Source organism: Myotis myotis, unplaced genomic scaffold (genome assembly GCF_014108235.1).
Source record: "Myotis myotis isolate mMyoMyo1 unplaced genomic scaffold, mMyoMyo1.p scaffold_m19_p_21, whole genome shotgun sequence".
Lineage (NCBI taxonomy): Eukaryota > Metazoa > Chordata > Mammalia > Chiroptera > Vespertilionidae > Myotis > Myotis myotis.
In genome coordinates, this window is record NW_023416326.1 from 8,710,135 (window position 1) to 8,724,855 (window position 14,721).

The 14,721-nt window shown below is 41.3% G+C and overlaps 1 protein-coding gene across 2 annotated transcripts in view; it reads left to right on the forward strand.

Moving 5' to 3' along the window:
- GPATCH2 (G-patch domain containing 2) overlaps positions 1–14,721 on the forward strand; it is an 87,964-nt gene that overhangs the window by 35,157 nt on the left and 38,086 nt on the right. The window lies entirely within an intron of this gene.

Genomic DNA, 14,721 nt, shown 5'->3' on the forward strand with positions numbered 1-14,721 from the left:
AGAGAATCATGGATCGGTTGCCTTCTACATCCCCCCCGCCCCCCACTTGGGATTGAGCCCGCAACTCTGGGCATGTGCCCTGACCGGGAATTGAACCATGACCTCCTGGTTCATAGGTTGAGGCTCAACCATTGAGCCACACTGGCTGGGCTGCTGTATCTTTCCAGTGATCAAAGGAAGCAGGTGTGACATGGGTTAAGTTTAAAAGTCTCATCCAGAAGTTTTGGGGTCTGGTATTAGTTTGGGAGTCTTAGGTATAGATTACCTCAGCAATTCTTAACCTTTGGGCGGGGCCTGAGAATTTGCATTTTCTTTTCTTTTCTTTTTTTTTTTCTTCATTTTTTTTTACCTTGGCAGGTCTTCCTGGAAATAAAGATGCTTGTTTAGCTTAGATCCAGTGTCATCAAGTGTGGCTCAGCCCACGAGGAGGCAGCATCTTGTACAGTGACATTTTCTACTTATTAAAAATCTGAAGGATTGACCAGTTTTTCTGGTTGTTGATGCCCCCTGGATACACACTTGACACAATTCGTTATCTCAAGGAAAACACGAATTGATAGTGGCCGGAGAACTGTAGCTCACATACTGGGGGCAAGCACTGCCCTGTTGGGGAGTCGTGCAGCTGAGTGCTCAAACCCCAAAGCAATGAGGGTTTCTAAAAATGCCTGGGAGGGAAACAAAAAAGATGTCTCTCTCTCTGAGAGGATCTCTTCTGTCAGTTCTACCAAAGCACCGAGGTGGTCTGTTACTTCTGATGGATTTATACTTCACCCGCTTCCCAAACGGAAGTGCAGGTACGCAAGGTAGACTCTCAAGACTGGAAGATTGTATCGGATTAAGTAAAAGGAATGAGTCCTGTGAATGGGTTTACATATTTCTGAATCACACACAGTAACTATAGCATTGACAATAATAATAATAATAATGATGATGATGCTCAGATGGTGGCAGCTCGAAGAGTTCCGTGATTTCTCTCCTGTAGCTGTCACCTTTCAGTGTTCCCAGAGAGACGGCTGTACTGTAGATACAGTGCAATCAGTCGCCAGGCATGTGGCTTTATTAACAGGAGCTCACAGATGCTCAAGTGAACATAGGGCCTGGCTCTTTTGTACCAGAGGCTGCTGTGACTTTTGGGGCGCAGGGAAGACTGGGCTGCCCCGGCCGGTGACCTCATAATTTCCAGAAGCAGGTGGAGGTGACAATTATAGCTACGGCCACTCTCTTGAACTTTCTGTAGTCAAGTGATGAATTGCAAATGGCTGGACCCTGTGCACAACAATAAACTCAAATAAATCTTCAATGTGTAATAATGACAAGACGGAGAGAGTGGCAGCTATAACAAGGCTTCTGTTGTCACCCACGTTGCTGCAGCCTTGAGATCCATCATTATCGGCCCGGGCTCGCTCCGGAGCTGGACAAGAAGGTCTGAAGAAGGATGAGTTGTTTGCGTTGAAGCGTCCAGTTGGTCCCATCTGGACGAGAGTAAATGGGTTTTTTTTTTGCCTGCTCACTAGGCCAGAGCTGTCCATCATTTCAGGCAGGTATCTGATCACTTCCTGCTGGGGGACAATATGGGTTTGCGCTGCTTGGTTCTCTCCCGGCAGTGCAGTGTAGCATTTGTGAAAGCTTTTGCGTACTTTTCAGTGACATACAAATGCAGTCCTGTCTTACAGAACCCAGCTAGTGATATTTTTCAGTGCGGACGAATGACATCCCAAATGAGAACGTAATTTTAATACAGCCTGTGTCAAGTTGAAATCTGTGCCTTGAATCATGACATTATGTTGAATAATAAGGTATATTTTCTTCAGCTTAATATAACCCACTATTAATTTTGAAAAGACATGTAGACAATACAAAAAATTGTAGGACCTTTAAAATTATTTTTAAAGTATTACCTAAATTCCCTAAATACTTTACTATATATATATATTATATATATATACACACACACATATACACACACACACACACGTATATACATATATATATTCTTGATAATAATAATGTGCCTGTGACATTTCTGTTAAAATTAACTGAATACTGTTTGATTTAAAATAAGCCATATTCACTTGAATGGCAGTGATCAGATAAAATACAATATTATTCTTGGATTGATTATTCTCCCCCTTAGAGGCATATCACGTTTTTAAAAATAGAGTTGGAACATTCACTCATGAAGACCATATATTTCTGTATTTTGTATGTTGTCTCTATTGTGATTATGATGTTTTTAAAATGAATATTTAGTAGCTGACAGGTGACTGACTTCCTTTTCTATTAGCCACAGACATCTTTAATAAAGATCATAAACATTCTCTTAGTGTGTTTATTATTACTATTTATTTCTATTTATTTTCTATCGTTTAAAGGAGATCCTATAGCACAGAGGTTCTCAACCTGGGGGTCGCGACCCCTTTGGCGGTCGAACGACCCTTTCACAGGGGTCGCCTAAGACCTTCCTGCATATCAGATATTTACATGACAATTCATAACAGTAGCAACATGACAGTTATGAAGTAGCAACGAAAATAATTTTATGGTTGGGTCACAACATGAGGAAGTGTATTTAAAGGGCCAGAAGGTTGAAACCACTGCTATAGCGATTTCCTTACATTTTAGATCTGGTGTTGGTCTTTAAGAAAAGCTCACTCATTAGTAACAGACAGTGGGACTCTTTGGTCCTAGTTGCTTTTGATTTATGAGACTCGTATGGCTATTAACACCTAAATATATCTTCTTAGCAAAACCGATAATTCCATCATTCAGATTCACTTGAACTCCTGCGATGATGAGAAGGAAAGACCACTGAGGTTTCGCTTTCTCCAAGAGCAGGCTCACCCTCGGGTTAGGCAGCCAATACGCCGTCATTCCTCACGTCTTCCCTTCCATCTACACCGCCTGGCCTCCGGGCGTGGGACGCATGGACATGCCCGTGCATTTTGGTGTCTTGATGGAATAACCGCTTCCAGCTTCCAAGCCAAAGCACATTGTGCTTCGTCTCTGCAGACCTCGCATCCCCGTAGTGGCCGCCTGTCAAGAACACTGTTCTCTCACGGTGGGATTCAGGCCATTTGTTTTCGGACCGTGGGCAGCTTCCACCTATTTTTGGAAACCCCTTTGTGGCCTGACCATCGGCGGTGACATAATTGATGGTGGCGCCGGAACATGGGATGCTCCATCACTGTCCGGCAAAACCCTCGCTGTCCACGGACTCCTCCCCTCGGCCCCCGGTGGCTCCCGTCACTCCCTGCCGGCCTGTGGGACAGGTAAACCATACGAAATTCGTATAAGGCCACGTACACCTTCAGCGAGATGTGTTCCTAAATTCAATGATGTAACTTCGCTTTGAATACTGTCCGTATGCCTGTGGATTTGTCACATGCAGCTGCTTAAGAATCTAACGAGTAGCCATCTGTTGAGGTGTCTCCCGCATATGAGAAGGCTGAGGGTTCGTTGGGGTTTCAGTAGCTAAAAGTAAGGTATGTGAGGTTTTACTCATATACATTAGGTTGAGCTATTAGTACGTCAGTATTTTCTGTAGGTATTTCACATCTAGACGTACGACTTGTAGTTATGTTAGAATGAGGTATTATTGAAGGATTTTTCCGAATCTCTTAATAAAGCTCTTGGCATTTAATGCTGAGAAATAATACTAATGGCATCTAAGACTGTGATGACTGAAAATTTGTTTAAGTGAAAATGGATGATATAAATGATTGTAGTTATTTTGTAGCCTTCAGGCATTCAAGTTGTTTTACTTACTCGCCTTTGACCCTGTACAAGTTGAATAACTAACTCCTAACTGAATCCTAGCCTTCCCCTGGTAAAGTGGATTCATAATAGTACTGTTCTTGCAGTATTTTACCGGGTTAATGAGTATAAACTGTTACATGATCTCTGGCACACTAAGAAGTATTAGACATTGTTCAAACACAACAGTTGTGTTCCTGTTTCTCGCTTTTCAGATCAGATTGCTAACCTGGTTGGCAGAGGGAACTTTTGGGGCACTGTTTTCAGGGTTACAATGGAAAGGAATAGTCTTTTTTTTTTTTTTAAATATATATTTTATTGATTTTTTACAGAGAGGAAGGGAGAGAGATAGAGAGTTAGAAACATCGATGAGAGAGAAACATCGATCAGCTGCCTCCTGCACATCTCCTACTGGGGATATGCCCGCCCAGGTTCATGCCCTTGACCGGAATCGAACCTGGGACCTTTCAGTCCGCAGGCCGACGCTCTATCCACTGAGCCAAACCGGTTTCGGCGGAAAGGAATAGTCTTGAGTCTCTGAATGCACTGACCTCGAGCAGTGGTCCTCAACGTTCTCTGGCATCCGAACCATCCGAGGGCTTCTTACACTGGAGCAGTGATGGCGAACCTTTTGAGCTCGGCGTATCAGCATTTTGAAAAACCCTAACTTAACTCTGGTGCTGTGTCACATATAGAAATTTTTTGATCTTTGCAACCATAGTAAAACAAAGACGTATATTTTTGATATTTATTTTATATATTTAAATGCCATTTAACAAAGAAAAATCAGCCAAAAAAATGAGTTCGCGTGTCACAGGTTCGCCATCACTGCACTAGAGGTTGCTGGGCTCCCCACTCATTCAGAGGGGCTGGGGTAGGTCTGAGAATGTGCAGTTCTAGCAAGTTCCCGAGTGATGTTAATGCTTCTAGGGACACGGACCAGCGAGACTGCCCTTGGCGGACATGGGAGTGAGATGAACTAGTCTGTGGGATGCGCCCCCCCCCGCCCCCCCCCCCCCCCCCCGTTTGGTGACATCGGCGCCAAGTAGAATGCCCATGCGCCTGCAGAGAGCGGAGACTGTTTACTGCCCAGAATCCCTTCTCTGTTTCTGACCTGTTTATACTCCGGACTGGTCCAGGCATCCCATGTTTTATTTATGATTAATGAAAATGTCAGGTTTTGTTTTCTTAAGAAGTTGGGGGTTCTAGAATGATTTTGATGAAAATAAAATGTTATTTCAAATTATGAACTTTTTAGAGATTTGTAATATAGTGTATGTGTCCTGTCCATGCAAGCAAAAAATTACCCATAACGTCAATGTTTGTATGCTATGTGATTACCCTTTTCTAATCATGTAATTGCATATCTTAATTGTCACCTGTCTTACTTGCTTCCCTACACGTATTTAAATAATTACACTAATATAACATATCACTATAAAAATGCAGTCCAGCCCTAGCCGGTTTGGCTTAGTGGATAGATCATTGGCCTGCTGACTGAAAGGTCCCAGGTTCGATTCCGGTCTAGGGCACATGCCTGGGTTGTGGGCTCAATCCCCAATAGGGAGTGTGCAGGAGGCAGCCAATCAATGATTCTCACCATTGATGTTTCTCTCTCTTCCTCTCCCTTCCTCTCTGAAATCAATAAAAATATATTTTAAAAAATGCAGTCCATTACCACAGACATCTGATTGCTCATACTGAAAATATTTGCTCATTAAGATTATATAAAGCAAACGGTAATTTTTGACTGGCTAATAGAAGCGAAAAATAGTTTAAAGTCACATTTAAAAAATTATTTCCAGTTCTAAGTCAGCTACTTTATTTTTGGAAATAAATTTAACTCTGTGAGTTTATGTTTCTGAAGCAAGTTATTATACACTTTTATTTAGCAATAGATTTTTGCTCAGTTTTTTGTTGTGTTTTAAACCAAGAAGGTAACAAGAAAATATGACTTTCCGTTGTAGATGATGATCCATCACTGAAAAACTTAACAATTAATGACGGTAACATTATCAGTGTATGTTTAACACTGACTTAGATGGTGTTATTTTTTCACTTGGTGATAATTGGTCTTTCTTCATGGAAATCACAACTTTGAGGGCAGTGACTGTCTACTTTATCACGACTGTGTCCCTGCGGTCAAATCACTGGCCAGCACTGAACAGGTGTCCATGAGTATTTGGTGAATAAATAAATAAAATAATAGCAGTTGTTGTTGATGCCTTTTATTGAGCAGCTAGTATAGGGTAGGTCTTTGGCTAGGTATTTGTTTATGTTGTCAATCCTCATCACAGCCTATAGAAATACATATTCTTAATCACCGAGGAGCCTGAGGCTTGGGGAGATTAGCCTCGTCACAGCTCACAAACGAGGGGCCCTTGTCTTTGCCACAGACCCTAGGTTCTGGCCACTAAAGCAGGCTGCCTCTAAAGTAGTGGTTCTCAACCTTCTGGCCTTTAAATACAGTTCCTCATGTTGTGACCCACCCATGAAATTATTTTCGTTGCTACTTCATAACTGTCATGTTGCTACTGTGATGAATCGTCATGTAAATATCTGATATGCAGTATGGTCTTAGGCGACCCTGTGAAAGGGTCGTTCGACCGCCAAAGGGGTCGCAACCCACAGGTTGAGAACCGCTGCTCTAAAGTCTCATATTCTGGAGGGTAGGATAGGAGCGCTCAAGGCAAGAAGAATGGAGCACTTACAAGACTGGCATTTATGAAGGTAGGAAACGGAATTATGCTACTCAGTTTTGAATTGATTGGTCTTTTGTGCAAAATATGGCTCTGCTAGTGTATATTTGACACAGAAATAAACTATACATCAACTCCAAAAAAGAAGAAAGGAAACTGAAAGTGGGAAGTAGACCGTTATTCCTTGCAGAGCTCTCCTGTTCGAGAAGCAATCAGAAGGGAATGAGGTTTGATTTTGTTTGCACATTTAGAGCATTCGGCATCCAAGTAAAGCGTGATTTTTGCACGCGACTAACCTGTGAACCTAAGTGCAGTGACAGTTTTCAGTCATTAAAGTTTCCTGTTTTCTAGCTGCCATGAATTTGCATAGGACCAGTTAGCTTTTAGATTCACTGGCCGATTCAGAAATCCTCGTGATTTGTATATACCCCTCTCCTTAATGATTTCTCTAAACTGGCTCTTTTTTTATTCTCCTGCCTCGCTCCATCTGCGTAGATGTATCTTCCACAGGAGTGTGAGTGACCAGTAAGTGCTGATGGCATAAAGAATGAACGAACAGATTAATGAACGAATGACTAGAGGCCATGCGCACTTGACGATTTCTCTTTGAGCAGCGCTGTGGGCGCTGTAATTCAGAGGCCAGGGAAGCAGTCATTTGTATCGTTAGGGCGAAGACAGGAAAGGAAGACATCGAATCAAAATAAACTTCTCGTGGGAGGCGGATCTTTCTTCACTCAGTAGCCGGAATATCGTAAATGCTCCGGGAGCTTCTTCATCCCGAGGCAGCATCTCCCATCTGCATTTCCCAAATGTTCGCCGTGACTGACAGTCCTTAAGTACCTAGTTTAATATCGGAGGCAAGAGATATGGGGTAGGGGTTGGGGGGGGGGGCAGGGGGGAGGGGTGTATGAAATTGGAAAAATATCTTGAAGTGTGTATCCGAGTTACCAGCTATCATTTGGTCATTAATTGAGATGAATTAAAACAAACCTCCCACGGTGCCTGGTTCATAATGGGGGCTCAGTAAATGGTGCTATTAGTGGGACTCAGAGCTGGGGGGCCTCAGCCAAACTTAAGGATTTTGAAAAGAAGGTGTGTAGCCGTAGCCGGTTTGGCTCAGTGGATAGAGCGTCGGCCTGCGGACTGAAAGGTCCCAGGTTTGATTCCGGTCAAGGGCATGTACCTGGGTTGCGGGCACATCCCCAGTAGGGGGTGTGCAGGAGGCAGCTGGTCGATGTTTCTCTCTCATCGATGTTTCTAACTCTCTATCCTTCTCCCTTCCTCTCTGTAAAAAAATCAAAAAAATATATTTTAAAAAAGAAAAAGAGAAAAAGGTGTGTAGATACTATTAGACAGAGCTTGTGCAGAGGGAGAAAAGGAACAGGCCATTGTGTACTTGCTTAGGACAAATGATCAGGAGAGGGTTCTAAGACGAGTAAAGGAAGGGGGCAGCCTGAAGTCATGTCTGCTCCCCGCCTGCACCCAGCAGCCAGCGCAGGGCTGGCCTGGCCGCAGGGCTCTGCGTGCTTCCTGTGCACCTGTCTGTTTCCTTCCGCTGTTCTGCCCCTCCCCTCCTTCCCTCTTCTCCCCTTTCCTTAAATTGCAATTTAAAGCACTCTGGAACCCTTCTGTGATTGGACCTTAATCATTGTGCTTTCCCTATCAGTCATGCAGTTGAAGTATACTACTTCTTTTTTAAAGTTTAAACTCCAGAAACTTTTTAATTAAAAAAAAACCCAAAACCCTCCAAAGGGATGTAATTTTAATTTTGATATTGAACATTTTAGTTTGTATCTGATATGCAAATATTTATCCTAAAGTATTGTTATGTCCAATGTATTAACCAAAACTAGGTGATTATAATAAAAGTAGTGACTATTTAAAAAAACGCAGTCGGCATAGATGTGTCTGCATTTAGTGTTTATATAAATACGTTTCTAGATAAATTGTGGAAACAATCCCAGAAATCAAGCCTTTCTGGTTATCTACTGCCATTGTTTCCTATGCATTGGAGCCCTCGCCATGGCCATTACTATAAAACGTTCCCTAAGTACATAAAGGCTCTGATCGTTAAGATTTTTATTGCCAGCCACACATACAGAGCTGCAAATTGCCTTGTTTCAGATTTATTATGTATTACTCCAGAAATTCTATAAAGATCAAAAGAACTGATTACAATGTTGACCTTTGCATTAACTCATCTGAATTTAAATTCAAGTGTTTGATTTGGGAAAATAAGTCCATTTATCATAGGTCTGCTACTGAGGGGATTGTGCCGCCCTGATTGGGAGTGCTGAGACCAAATTTATTTATTGAGCGTGGGCCTGAAAATTGTTTGTAGGACAAGAGGAACAAAAGTCTGACCTGCCATTGTAGAGCGCCCAGGGACCAATGGGGACATTGCCCTTTTCAGATTTCAAGTAGTCAGTCTATTTCAATCTCGTTAATCTCCGGGTAGTAAATTGAACAAATATATACTCTTTTTCTTTGACTTAAAATTAACGGTCCTCCTCTTATTGAGAAAATAACCATTTTCAACCTAAACTTGACATTTTGGAGGGATATTGCAATGCTTCTCCTTCTGAAATTAAATTAGTCTTTATATTATGAATTTGGTGAATTTGAACTTACACTTGTCAATGTGTGGTTTTTTTCTGGGTTACTAAGGAAAAACAGTTTGTAGTCACATCTTCCTCTGTAGAATTACAGGTTTAATTAATGTCCACTTATTTAACGCTTCCATTTTCACCACACAGAAACTGAAATGTAAGCCCTTGCACTACACCCACATCCACCCCCCAAACTGCATATCTCGTCCACCCTGATAAACCTTCTCATCTGCCTGCAGGTGGGCAGAGAGTTCTAGAAAGTGACTTGATAAAGCAGGGTCCATGGCAGTTAGCACAAGGCACGGATGTATCCCTGAACGGCCATGCCTTTTTAAATTAGGGTCCAACCCTGTGGCATGAAGAGAAGAGGGGCATAAGTTGGCCCGCAGTCACCCGAAGAGCCTGTGGGTGAGAAAGCATGCACCCTGGGCTAGGATTTATGCTCCTCTTAACATGTCAGGTTCAGCACTTCTCCGTATTGTGATTAACCCTCCAACTCAAGTCCCGGTCTGAGTGGAGAAGCCAGGGAATCACCCATTTGCTGGGTTTCAACAGACAGATTGAACAATTACCTAGACCCTTGAACTTGGCAAGGGGTTTGTCCGGAGACATGCATTGCTACAAATGGGAAAATGTAACATGTAACAAATTCTTTACCCCGTGAAATCCGGTAAAATAAAACTAAAAAAATTAAGTAACCCTTCAGGCCATTAGTGAGTGATTCTATGAACACAAGACCAGAGTATTTCTCAAGCTAATAAAGTGAATTCTGCCTCCAAAATAAACTCCAGACCACATAACATTATTTTACTAACCCAGTTGATGACTGTAGGATGAAATTCCTATATTATGGTCAATTGAAATTCTTGGAATAATCCAAATTATTGAGTAGGAAAGTTGTATTTTCCAAATTAATGTAAATATCTCCTTTTTCTCTAATTTGGTGTAAATATGCACTGAAGTTCTAAATGATTTGGTTGTTCTTGATGAATTTGATTCTCTCATACCTATACCACCATCCTTAGTATGTAAGTTTGAAGTGGTTTCATTTATTGTAATGATGATTCTTTCACTTCTTATATTTTAATATTTTGAGTTGCATCAAGATATTATAGTAGTGTCCAGTCGATGTGGCTCCATGGTTGAGTATCGACCTATGAACCAGGAGGACACGGTTCAGTTCCTGGTTGGAGCACATGCTCTGGTTGCAGACTCGGTCTACAGTGTGGGGTGTGCAGGAGGCAGCTGATCAGTGATTCTCTCTCATCACTGATGTTTCTCTCTCTCTCTCTCTCTCTCTTTCTCTCTCTCTCTCTCTCTCCCCTTCTCCTTTCCTCTCTGAAATTAATTTAAAAAGTATGTATTTTTTTAAAAAAAAGATATTATAGTAGCGAGAAGGTGGGGTGGGTGGCAGTGGATGGAGTTTTGTATAGAGAGTACCCATGTTCACTCGATAGCCACTGCTTTTGAGGAAACTATGTTCTTCGAGATAAACATGTACATGTAACTATCATAGGACAGTCTGGTATGTGATAGAAGAGAAATCCAGGAATTCAAAGTGGAGAGAGAAATTACCTCTGTTGTGTGTGGCCATAGAAGCCTTCAAGGTTTTTCATTGTTATTTTGTGTAAAATCAAAGAAAGCAAGTGTGTGTGTGTACAAGGGAAGAGGTGTGTTCATTCTCTATATGACTTCAATACCAGGCATTCGCATGGTCTGCTAATTCAAGTTTCTTTTAGGCTCTCAGAATTGGCAAATCAGCTGTAAAACATTCAATTTAGAGACCATTATTACAGATAAGATACTTAACTCTATTTTATTTAAACTCATGACCTTTACACTAATTGAAAAGCATCAGGAAAGCAGCAGCCTGTGTAGTCACTAATAATGTCTTTGTGGAAATTACTGACTTCGGTTTTGTGAGGTAGCCTGGCTACCATGTAGTTTCAACTTAATCTGTAAAGTAACTCTTCTTTATAATCCAGGGTGTTGCGAATATTAAATATGCATCTGCATTTCTGATATGTGCGTGGGAAGCAACTGCTCTGATTTTTATAAGCCCTAACCAAGACTGTTTTGAGGAATTCACTGCAAGGGTAATAATGGCCCCAGGAATCAACTTCTCTGATGGCTCCATTCCTCGGTTTGCACACCCGCCCAGTTTCCAGATTCCACCAACCCTACAAAAGCCCTTATTCCTGCTACATCTACTGTAATAGTTATTCTCATGTCATTACTGAGCTTATATCTTGCATTAAACTGTAATACATACACAACATGATAGTTGACACTGACCTATGTACCTTACAGGTTATCTCATTTAATTCTCATAGCACCTATAAAATGGGTCTTATTTTTACCCCCATTTTATAGACGAGGCAGTTGAGTTTGCCATAGGACTAACTGAAGAGTGGACGAGTCGTGGTTTGGACTCAGGCGAGCTGGCCCCAGTACCCACATCTTTAACCATTATGCTCTTCTGTGCCTACGAATAACATTATATGGGAGAAAAGGAGAAAATTGAGGAACGTTCTGAGTTCTAGTTTATGTTGTTAAACCTGGGGGATGGTCTCCCCTCTGTGGTCACTGGACAGCAGAAATCGCTGCTGGGACTCCTCGTTGATTTGTTTTCTAACCTTAGCAAGACAATGATGTCTTTGTCACAATCGATCTTACAACGTGCAGATTGAAAAATGTGATAGACATTATGCGGAACTTTGCTGTGAAACTGTGGAAAAGCTTAAACTAGTAAAGTTTGGAATGCTTCACTTTTTATCTTGGATCAGTTGGAAAGGTGTTTATGTATTCCAAGGTGAGGATAAGTCTTCTGTTTGTGAGTGTCTTCTAGGGGCTGTTGCCATTTCGTAAATGTAGTGAGGCACAAGACAACGTGTCTTCTTTATTTACTATATTTTATATCTCATAAGTTTCCACAATTGGAAAGGCAGGAAAAATAAATATGCAGTTCAGAAAGGTATATGCACAGCTGATAATGCTCTGATAAAGTGTCAAATAATGAATACAGAGAGAAAGGTGTTTTAGCTACTGAAATGTTGATCATGTAATTCCGAGTAATTTAAGCAATTTATCACTAAGTGCTTAGTATTCCTAGTCTGCTTACTTTCTTCAAGTTTTTAATGTACACTGTAGAATTTTTGCCCAAGAGCTATGTTAATAAGTTTATGGTATCAGTTGTGATTGCTGAATATCATAATTATCTTCACTGCCATGTAACCCCCTGACCTCTTTGACAAAAAAAAAAAAAAAATTAAAAAAAAAATTCATATGCACCAAGCTTTTCCCTGTATTGAAATTCTCATTAGGAATGTGAACTGTTGAGTCTCTTTTTTTGTTTGTTGTTAAGTCCCATCCTTAATAGAACAGACTCTGAATAAGCTGAGCTCCAACAAGAAAACATTTTCTAGATTCTGTTCTATATATATGTGACATTTTTTTTTTTTTAACTTCTGCAGAATTGTGAGAAATTGGAGGGGAGGCTTCAAAACACTCATTAGAGTTTTTCTTTATTATCTGAAATTCCTTTAAGTAGTTGAACGTTGCCTTTAAAAAATGGTTTGAGTGTCCAGGGAGCTGAGAGGGTTTTTATAAACAAGTTCCCGGCAGTGGCTGCATCCCGTGTGATACGTTTCAGGCCAGTAACCAGGGCCCCTGCGGGTCAGGGTGGCAGTCCCAGTGGTGTCCCGCGTGCTGGGGGTTATCTAGGATGTCAGCCAGCTCACCCCGGGAACAGTGGTGAGCAGGCGAGATAATGGGACGGAATTCTGAAATGAGGGTTGAAATAGACTGGAAATGGTCACAGGTGAGAACAATAATTTTTAAAAATAAATGTAGTCACCTTTTGACATCATTAGGCATATTTAATAATAACTTTTAATGGGGTATATTTTTTAAGTGGCTAGATTGGGTAGCATACAAAGTGAATCGTATGTAATTTTATGTTGGAATAGATAAATAAGAAGTTACAAATTCTATCACACACACGAGATTTTTATTCATAGAGAGCTACTGAGCAAAAAATGGGGAAAAAAAATTTTTTTCTCTTCTCTATTATGATTACTGAATAAACATTACCTAATACTACTAAGGTTTCAACTTCTTAAGGTTTGGATAAAATTACTTCTACCCAAACACAGGTGCAATAATGTAGAAATCTTTAAAAATGCTTTGCTACACTATATATCCAGGATAGTATCTTCATAAACAGTTATTCATTCATGCCTTTTTTAAAGTCACGCGTGCTTTAAAAGATTTTTTTTCATTCAGTCTTTCTTTGTACTTCTCTGCAGAGTCAGTTTGCCATACCTAAGTATACTCTTAATTTGAGAAAAAGTGTGTTTTGTGTGATAAGCCTCCAGAAAATGTTTATTTTTAAATATAATTGTGAATTGCTTGATATGAATTAAGATAATTCAACTATCATGGCATATAAATTAGAATTTTGGAAGCGGTGTGGATTTTGAGTGTAAAGAAGTAGGTCGCAGTGGGATGAAATTGTAAAGTATTTCAGACCATCGTTTGCACAGTGTGTTTATTACTTTGCATGGTCTGTGTCCACAGTGGGCTTTATATACATACGTGGACATTCCTTATTTTCCTGAAGCCCAAAGCCCTGTGAGCATCATCGATGAGTGAGTTAGGAAGCCGTGGTCAGCCAGCAGAGGCCACTCACAGCTCGCTGCTGACACTGGGAAAGTGAAACTCCTACTTCAGTCACTATGGGCCCTCACTCTGAGCCGGTTCATTTTTACTCTCTTACTCCAGAAGAAATTATGGCATGGGGGCAGTATGACAAAACGGTGTTGCCGTATTTGATTCTGAATTATGTAGATTATTCTTCCCTATGAATGCATTTAGATCATTATTTGTGTATACCGGAAATGAGAATGTATGCACTTATTAGAGGTATTATTATCCTAAGAGGCCAATAATTCTAAATTCTTCATTATTAATGCTGACTTATTTTAACTGGGAAAACAGCTGTTTGAAGATTTAAAATAATCACATTGTTTACTCTTAGATGACAAACACGATTGTTAATGTTATGTTGCATGTATGTGTCTGCATATTTCTAAACCGTCACCAGTTTAGTCCCCTTTGCATTTGGACGATTCTTTGAGAGAGAGAGGTGAGCTATTGTCACGTGAGAATGTCCTAAGGCCACTCCAGATCCCCCAGTCTGTCTGCACTGGCTGCTTCCCGGAGGCCGGCAGCTGCAAGGTTAGCATCTTCCACGCAGGACTCCTGCTGCGAAGGCTAATCCCCAGGCGACAGGAGAGAGAGCCCTGTGCTCGCTGGGCTCCATTCCCTCTGATTTCTTTCTTTTTGGTTCTTTAGGAAACCCTCTGGTATAAGGTGTAATCTCACACTGGCACGGATGCCTGCTTCTGAAGGAAAACATGGCCCGCGCTCTCTAACGTTCAAGTTCCTGCGCGTACTCGCATTAGGAGCGTGTTGACCCCTCTCTGGCTCCGTTTTTCCGTGTTTCAGCGCTTCGGCCTCAATGACGAGTAGCAGCGCCATCGGTCATTCTCGTCAGTGTGTCCCTAACACGGGCTGACAGCCCTGTTTGAGCCACCAGCTCGCTATGCTGACCACCGCCCAGGGCCACCCTAGGGTCACAGGGAAGCAGCACAGTGTTC